The sequence below is a fragment of the Quercus suber genome, unplaced genomic scaffold, assembly GCF_002906115.3.
Source record: "Quercus suber isolate HL8 unplaced genomic scaffold, Cork oak 2.0 scaffold_80, whole genome shotgun sequence".
Classification (NCBI taxonomy): domain Eukaryota; kingdom Viridiplantae; phylum Streptophyta; class Magnoliopsida; order Fagales; family Fagaceae; genus Quercus; species Quercus suber.
The window spans coordinates 1,297,093-1,306,671 of record NW_027069545.1 but is presented as its reverse complement, the minus strand read 5'-3'; the positions used below and the strand labels follow the sequence as shown (position 1 = coordinate 1,306,671).

Sequence of the window (9,579 nt, the reverse complement as noted above, 5' to 3'; positions counted from 1 at the left end):
GCTTTTATTTTTTGTTTATTAGTATTTTTTTTTTCCTTATTTGTTACTTCTTTTTATCTATTAGGGTATGAAAGTAAAATTATACAAACTATATTTTCTATTTTTTCACTTTTTTACTCTCAAATCAAACACCACGTAGAAAAATTAAAAACTATTTTTTCCTCCTATTTTTTTATTCTCTCTATTTTATCTTATACGTCACTCCCTAATAAGATAATATCTTACCAATAAAAATTTGGTGCACGGCACAATCGTATAGAACCCAATGTGACAAGATGGTGGGTAGGTCCCATTCACGACATGTGGACTTTTGAGGAGTGTAGATTGTGCTAACTGCTGCCAAGTAAATATAACTGTCTGTGGGAGTGGACGTTAAGTAATTGGTGAAAGAAGTGTAGTTAGACAATACGATTGAAGGCCGTAAAAAAATTTAGTGCAAAATTGAAGATCCATGTTGGGTAAGAGGTTAATTAGCACACCTTCAAGCTATGCGGTGTTGGTGGAGAGATCGTTTCTTGAGACTGAGTGAGAAAAGTGAGGAAAAAGAGAAAAGAGAGAGACAATTTATTGAAAATGGAAGCAAGCTACTAGAGAAGCTTATTGTCTCTTGCAATGGCAAGCCAATTCCCATCCGTAGCTTCTTTGCGAAAGAGCTCCGACAAGCAACCAACAACTATAATAATCCTTATGGAATGCTTTGGTGTACGGGCTCTCTCGATGGACAAATCGTTATCGTTAGGCGATTTCCTGGCTCTAAATTCTGGGCCGATTTAGCTATCAATGATTTAGTGATTTCTGCACAAATGAGTGCTCACAGTAATGTATTAAGGCCCATAGGGTGTTGTCTCGAGACTGCAACTCCCATTTTAGTGTATGCATGTGCTACCAATGGTTTCCTTTCTGACCGAATTAATTTATGTCTCACATGTTACTAAACGACAACATCAGCCCATGGTTTGGGAGAGCAGATTAAAGATTGCAAGGCAGATTGCTCATGCAATTTCCTATCTCCATACAGCCTTCCAAAGACCTGTCATCCATATGGCTATACATATGACAAATATCTTATTAGATGAACATGATGTTCCTAAATTGTCTGACTTTTTTTTTACAGTATCAATCCCTGACGGTGAAACTGACGTGGAAGCTAATACAAATTTTTGGTATCCGAGGTTCAAAACCCCAGAGATTAGAGCAACAGGTAAGGCAACTGAAAAAAACTGATGTGTATTACTTTGGTATGCTTCTTCTAGAACTTTTAACTGGAGAGGATTCTTATAATATAACCCGATTGACAATTGACAAAAATTCTAGCTTAATAGCCTACATGCATAACCATACTCAAGTTTATTGCATAAACAAGGTTGTGGATCCGACAATTTTGGCAGCAGAAGGAGGTGCTAGTTTAGAGCCACAATTACAAGCTTTTTTGCAGCTTGCATTGACATGTGCAGAGGAAGATCCACAGAGAAGGCCAACAATGGTAGATGTTACCAAAGAACTCAGGCGGATTGAAAGCTTTGTACCATGAATAATTATATTCTATTAAATGTTAGACGTGTTTACCACTAGGATTTGGTCTTGTGTGACGCTGTTATGCTTTGAACATATAATATAGGCCATTGTTTGGCTGCCATGGTTTATCACATCTTGATACAGAGATGTGTAAGAGTTCACAATGGCAATGTTAACATCTGGAAAAGGCAACATTGCAGTCTCATATTGAGTTTTTTGAGGGAAATAGGAACTCACTGTTAAACAAAACGTTGTGCCGGAATTGGCTAATTACTGGTTCTATTTTAGTTTGTTTGGTTCTTAGGCTTCAGCTTAGTTGCTAATGTGCAGATACTCTGCTGTGTTTCCGTGTACAGATTCTTGATATGTTTCTTTCTTTAATAAATCTATATCTATATATTACTAAAAGCTGAAGCGTAGCATTTAATGTTGCTACGCTTAGGTTGAGCCACATCAGTTGCCATGTAATTACAATTATTTTTCCTGAATTTGTCTTATAATTTAAAATAAGTTTTCTTAAATTTAAAAATACTAATAAAAAAAAAATTTCCAACCCTTTGTCTTCCACGGTTACAATTTTAGATGGCAACCTTTTGTGTTCCACAGTTACAATTTTATATAGCAACCTTTTGTGTTCCACGGTTACAATCTCAAACGGTAACCCTTTAGCTTCCTAACGTTAGACTTTGGCTTTCTAACTCTTTCATCTCTTCCTCTTCTCACACTATATTAATACTGAAAAGCTGGATGATTCAGTTTAGGTATCTCTAAATCTCAGTTGCTCTTGACCTCTATTCTTGTAGCTGCCGGCATAATAGTTCAATGTAAGGATTAGATTAATAGTGTTTTTTCTTTTTTAATTTTGTTACAACCTCTTTTGTGTTGTGGGTCATATATGAGTTTATATGTATTTAGGTTGGGTATTTGTATTGATAGATGATTGTTTGTTTCTATGTTTAAAATTGATTTGGCTTTTTTTTTTTTTTAAATGTTTGAGACGGTAACATTATTGTTTATATTGTCTAATTTGTGTGATAAAGTTTTTGTAGTATCCGTGTGATAGAGTTTTAGTAGTTAGAAAATTGAATGATAGAGTTTTAGTACTATCGTGCCTGTAGAAATTCAATTGAATGATGTAATCTGTGCCTACATAAATTCAATTTGCTAACTACTAAAATACCTTAGCAAATTGAATTATAGAGTTTAAAATTCAATATTATACACAAAACACGATACTTCTCCTTTTTTCTTGGTCTCCTCATTTAAGTGAATCCCTCCTTCGTCATTGAAATCGATTTAAAATTTCTTCTATTCGTTTTGATTGTACTCTTGGCTATATCATAAAAGACTGTATTTTTATATAATCTTTTATGGTAATTATCGTCATTTTTGTTATAGTTGAATCAAAATAAGATTATGCTAGATTTGCATAATTAGTTGTTGTTGCATCTTTATCATTATCACAAGTTTAAGATAAAGATTACCCTCATCAATAGCTGTTGCGTCTTCTTCATTGCCAAACTTGATAATCTTGGCAAATCTTTTATTTATCTGATTGTACCACATGTATTTATTTAATTATGGATTCTATTTGATTGTAAGATTTTTATGTCTTTTGATATAAATTAATTAGCTGGTATGCTAGCCAAACCGCTTGCTTCTTCAGTTTTTTTTTTTAATCTTTTACTTTGCCTCCAACACTATCGTAATTGATTATCTCTTGAAAGGCATTTTCTGTCTCCATTGCTATATATATATATATATATATTATTTTATAGGATCCAAGCAAGAAAGAGTTTAAGATGCTTGCTGTGTTATTCTCTCAAATTTTTTACAACATGAACAACTTGCGGTATTGAAGTAATTACATAATATTTTATATCGATAGTTGTTTGACAACTTTAGAATATGAAAAGTTTTAGGTTAAGTGGGTAACAACTTTAATTTTGTTAATTTTTGCTTTCTAAATTGCTAATAGTAATTTATCATGTTAAATTGGTAGTTTACTTATATATTAATCAACTAAAATGTTGTAATGTTTTTTAATTTTTTTTTCTTCTAATTTGTGAGGTTTAATTCAAATAATTTTGAATAAGCCCTCTGACTCTATATGGCTAAGGGGAGCTTAAAGATAATATAAGTTTTGGCCGTATATATTATACTTATATTGTGAGCTTTAGTGGCTACAAGTAGTTTTGTAGTAACTTAGACATGAAACTCTAAATACAACATAAACAGCAAAGGATAATGACATTTACTAATATTTGTCTTTTAATTTAAATGATATTTTGCATAACTGCTTTGCATTCATTAGATTTCATTTTCAGTAATTTTTTCATGCATTGCACGGGTTAGCGTCTAGTTTCTCTAATTTATAACGACCTCTAATTTATAACGACAAAAATGTAAAGACATGTAGTTATTGGCATGTATTAACAAATGTCAAATGAACTCGTTTCAATTACTGCAATGTAGATGAAGGTTTATTGTTGAGTTATAAAAATGTGTGGTTTACAACCTTGGACATGGCTTGGTAAAAATTCAGTTTCCGGAAAATTCTCAAGTATGCTAGACCCAAATAAAGAATAATTAAACCCCAACATTCAAACTTCACTTCTTTCCCCCTAAATTATTCCCACAACACTCAGAATTATTGGTAATACGGAGTATTAATTTAAAGTCTATCGTTCACACTGACTCCAGGATTCAATAACTCGCACTCCCCAAGAATCTCAATAGCAACAGAACAAAACAAAAACATCAACTAAGAAAAAAAAAACTAATCTTGTACCTTCCTTTTAATCTTTGGCACATGAAACTTATCTCAAAAAATGAAAATGAAACGAAACCCAGAAAACAAATTGAACAAAAAACTTAGCAACAACAAAAACCAAAGAAAACCCAGATGATTAAATCAAATGAAAATTGAAAGAGCAGATTGCTTTTTGTGTACCTCGCAACCAGTGACTTCAGAATGGCTGTTGATGCGAATTAAGGGTGCGTTTCCAATGGCATCAGTAAGCCCAGTTCTGAACTTCTAATTCTTCCTCTTTGGAAGGGGCAAGTTGGTCTCTGACCAAAGGTAAGAGAGCACCGCCATGGAGATTGAGATGGCAACAGCAGTAGCCACAATAGTGCCTGTGGTTCTCACAGGCGCCATTGTAGCACTTTGAATCCAAAGCCTCGGACCAAAAGCTTATTAAGATTACTACACTGATTGATGTGCCTAGACACTAGAGAGATAACAGACGATAGAGTTCGGTGTTTAAAGTTTAAACGGGTGTGGAAGATGAGTGGACCGAATCTATGAACCGGCCCACTTTGGTGTAATCTGGCCTACTAAAAGGAAAATAGTTATATTGTTTTCTTAAGGGCTTCTCTGTTCATGCTTCTTTTTTTTCTTGGTTAGAAATGGATATACTCTTATATTAGAATTAGTAAGTCTATTACAAAACATATTAACCTTATCAAAGGCAAACAAGGTACCTACCACAGGCCGTGGTTCAGTAAATACAACCAAAAAAAAGTTATTACTTGTTCCTCCCATCTTTGCTAATGTATTTGCACATTGGTTGATTTCACAGTATGCATGCTCTATCCGTTTGTTAGGAATAACTTTGTACAAGTTCCTGCAGTCAAACAAAAGAGGTTTCATCTCTTAGAGCCTACAACTTCGCAATGGTATTATTAGTGGAACCGAGAGCTCTAGAGAATCCGACTATCCAGTCACCATTTCGGTCACGTATGAGGCCACCTCCACCTACTGAATCAGGACTCCCATACTTCATATTAAAAAAATTAAAAAAAAAAAAAAAAAAAAAAAAAAAAAAAAAAAAAAAGCTTGACATGGCTCAAAGGTTTATTATTATTATTAGAAACAGATCAGCAAGTTCTATTCAAAATCTGGTAAATAAGCTATAACAAAATTAAAGATGTTTCGAGAAACCGAGTCTATTAAGACTAAAAGCAGAAAAGAAAGTCTTGTTCTCCTAACTAAGATATGTGCTACAATATTGCTTTACCTATAATAAGATTAGAGAAGGACCATCACTGAAGTAAGTTTACAAAGGGCAAATGTCTAACTAACCCTTTTTTTATGTAACATATATCATACATTGCCTAAGCATGGGGAACTCCTAAGCCTTATATGGAGGGTTTGGACTCTAATTGATGATGGGCCTTTTAAACTCTAGAAGAAGCAGAAGCATTGAAATAGGCAGTTACTCTGGCAACCCGGCTCAGTTATGACTTAAATCAATTTTTAAAGCGATTCCTTGAGCTGCATCCAGGCAGTAAATTCTCAAACCCAAGAGATACCATGAAGGATCCGAACACCATCCTAGATATCAATTCTTAGGTGACGGGAGTTCGTAATCCCATATTCTGTTGGGTAAGCCTACATGTCAGCCCATGTAATTGCAAATTGGTCTCTTAAAAGTAGGATGATTGGATCTTTTGATCTTAGCAACTGTCCTCCCTATTTGAGTGGTGTCCTTAGAGATGAGGCAAGTTCGTCTGCTGTGTTGTAATCTTCTTTTCTTGGAATAAAGTTTTTGGTTCATAAAAATAAAAGGGGAAATTATACTTTACTACCTTAAATTATATCCCTTATTATACTTTGTACCTTAAAATTTTTGACTGTATATTTCGCACCCTAAACTATGACTATTGTTTTCCCTAAAAAAAAAAAAAATTATGACCCTTGTTACACTTTACAGCCCAACATTAAGTTTTTTGTTAACTTTAATGGAAGTTCAAAGTTTAGGCTACAAAGTATAATTAAGAGTATAATTTATGGTAGTAAAGTGTAATTTTTTATTTTTTAAAGATTGAGAAGATGAGCAATTAGGTATTTTTACCTGGTGTCATACTTTTCCATCCAAGTTAATAGTAAACTTAAAGTTGGGGTGTAAAGTGTAACAATGATCATAGTTTAGTGTGCAAAATGTGCATTCGAAAAGTTTATGGTGCAAAATGTTATCGAATGTATAGTTTAGGGTGGTAAAATATAAATTCTCCAAAAAAATCAATATATATATATATATAAGCAGAGATCTTATGTGGAAGAGCATGAGGTTCTGTCATGTGGTATACTCTATGAAGATAATTGAAATAATCTTAAACCACATCAGAGATAAAAAATAAATTTAAAAATATGGACTATTTATTTCTTTTGGTTCAATGTTTTAAAACTAATTTTTTTTTTTACATTTTTTATTCAATGTTCTAAACCTATTATTTGTTTCAATTGGTTCAATGTTTCAAGACTTTTCCTCTCTCATACACACAAAAACTCTTTGCATTTCCTTTCACCATATTCACTTCTACTCCTTTATATACACATGCCTATAGCCCTTCTTGTCATTCCATCTCAAATACACTCATACAAAAAATGATGTTATTTATTTTCAACCTTTCAATGACACCTACATAACACCAACATTGCAGTACCATTTGATCCTAACACGAATAAGTAGGCTATGATCAAGGAAAGAGGCTTGCGTTTTTATGAGTAGGCTATGACCAAGGAAGAAGGCTTGCATTTTTTATTTAGTAAAGGTAGCTTACGATTTTGATGTTGAAGTTAAATGTTGTGGATTTTGTAAATGTTGTGATTTACTTTTAGTCTTTGGGTGTTTAGGATTTTGGTTTGGGAAAGTCATAAATATTTTTTTTTAGAAATAAAGAAAAATAAAAGAAAAAAAAAACATTCTAACTGATTATTTATGAAGTTTTTTTTTTTTTTTTTTTTTTTGGGTGCTATTTTGTGCAGTATGAGGCATAGTGATAAAAATAAAAATCAATTATAATTTCAAAGTATTTTTTGCTTTTTTTTTTTAATGATGTTGAAGCCCAACTAAAGAAAATTAAATTTTGATAAATGGATGTGTTTTTAGCCACTTTCTTTTTGTTTAATCACATTCTCTTTATGTTTATACATACAAATGATTTCTTTAATTTCATTAAGATAATGAATTGGGTGTTTGCGATTGAGGTGTCTACATATTTGGTTGTGATAATACAACGGTTGAAAAAGTGTTTGAGAGAATGCTGAAATTTATGTAATTTTAGGATATAAAAATATTTTATGTTTTAAATTTTTATTTATAGATTCCAAAATCATTTAATTAGTTAAAAAAAATAAGATCTATTGTTAACAATAAATATTATAATATGTTATAATCTTCTAGTGTTATACAAATTTTTAATAAAATATGAATTAAGAAAATCAAAATTAGAAATATTCAACAATATTGTGGATAAACATATATATATATATATATATATATATATATATTACAATAAAATAAGTATTATACATAGGTCTTAATTAGAGGTGTGCAACCAACCTGCCAAAACCAAACCAACCCAAACCAACCCGCCAAGTTGGGTCAGTTTTTAGAGCTTGGTGGGTTGGGTGGAGTTACAAAAATTTTTTTGATAGCGTGTCGGGTTGGGTTCGGGTCATAGAATTCCAAACCCGACCCGACCCACCCATATATTTAAAATATATTATACAATTAATAATTTTTCTTAAAATAACCAGCTCTTCTTATCTTATACAAAAGCTAATTAGTTCATACAAACCCTAGTAAATTACTCTTGTTGTTTAGTCATTAGTGTTGTTTGCCTTTAAGGAGTTACATTGATACTAATCTTTGAGTTTTTTTTTTTAATATATTTATATTTATATTTTTTCTATCCAATTTAATAATAATAGTAATAAAAAAAATGTCCAACCCATGGGTTCAACCCGACCTATGTGGGTTGGGTTGGGTTGGGTTGAATTTTTTTTAACCCATCATGGTGAATTTGGTCAAAAAATCTCCTTAACTCGACCCATGCATACCCCTAGTCTTAATATATGTAAAGTAGTCCGCACATCGTGCAAGACATCATATAGACCCCTATGTGATAAGATGGTGGCTAGGCCCCACTCATGAAGTTTGGACTCTTGAGGGAGAGGCTACAAGTGTGTTTGTTTGGAGAGATTTTAGGAAGAACGGAAAAATTAGTAGAGAAAGTGAAAAGGAAAATTTTTTTAAATGGTGTTTGGTTAGGAAGGGAAGACGAAAAAAAAAATAGTGGAGCTGGGTGTTTTCTCCCCTTGCGCATTGAAAAGTTTTCTACCTAAAATAGGGAGAAAACTAGACATGTTTTTTGGACAAAAATGTTCCTCTTTGCTACTTTCTCCTTCTTAATTTTTTTCTTCTTCTTTGTTTTCTACTAATGAGCAACGTTCCTTCTATTAATTTCCGAACCAACCTCCTTTGACTTCTCATTCGTTTTTTTCTTTTCTTTTTTTCAGATATTTTTTTCCTGTTTCACTCATCTCTTGATGATTTTTTATTTATTATTTATTTTTTACTTCATCTATTTTAAATTTTTAAGGGTCCATTTTGTCATATATCTTTACGTGTCAACTTTTTCATTAAATTAATTATATATATCCTTTTTTAGTTTTTAGTCCTTTTCCTTAAAAAAAAAAATTCATGCTCTAGTTTTTTTTTTTTTGGTACTTTTCATTTGGTCAACTGTTTTTTTTTTTGTTCATTAGTATTTTTTTTTTTTCTTATTTGTTACTTCTTCTTTTTTTATCTATTAGGGTATGAAAATAAATTTATATAAACTATATTGTCTATTCCTTCACACTTTTACTCTCAAATCAAACACCATGCAGAAAAATTAAAAACTATTTTCTCCTCATATTTTTCTATTCTGCCTCTATTTTATTTTATATTATACATGTCACTCCCAAATAAGATAATATCTTTTTTTTTAGGCTGAAATAAGATAATATCTTACCAATGAAAATTTGCTGCACGGCACAGTCGTATAGACCCCAATGTGACAAGATGGTGGGTCGGTCCCATTCACGACGTGTGGACTTTTGAGGAGCGTAGACTGTGCTAACTGCTAAGTAAATGTAACTGCGTGTGGGAATGGGCGTGAAGTAATTGGTGAAAGTAGTGAAGTTAGAAAATGACCTAAGACCAAACGAGTTGACTTGACAATACAATTGAAAGCCTTAAAGAAAATTTAGTCCAAAATTGATGATCCATG

General features: G+C 32.0%; 1 long non-coding RNA gene across 1 annotated transcript; it reads left to right on the top strand.

Annotated features, from left to right (window-relative positions):
- The first annotated feature begins 250 nt into the window (after positions 1-250).
- LOC136067638 (uncharacterized) lies at positions 251-1,825 on the top strand. Its single transcript, XR_010629071.1, has 2 exons — positions 251-1,201; positions 1,364-1,825. It is a non-coding gene; the product is annotated as an uncharacterized LOC136067638 (long non-coding RNA).
- The last annotated feature ends 7,754 nt before the right edge of the window (positions 1,826-9,579 follow it).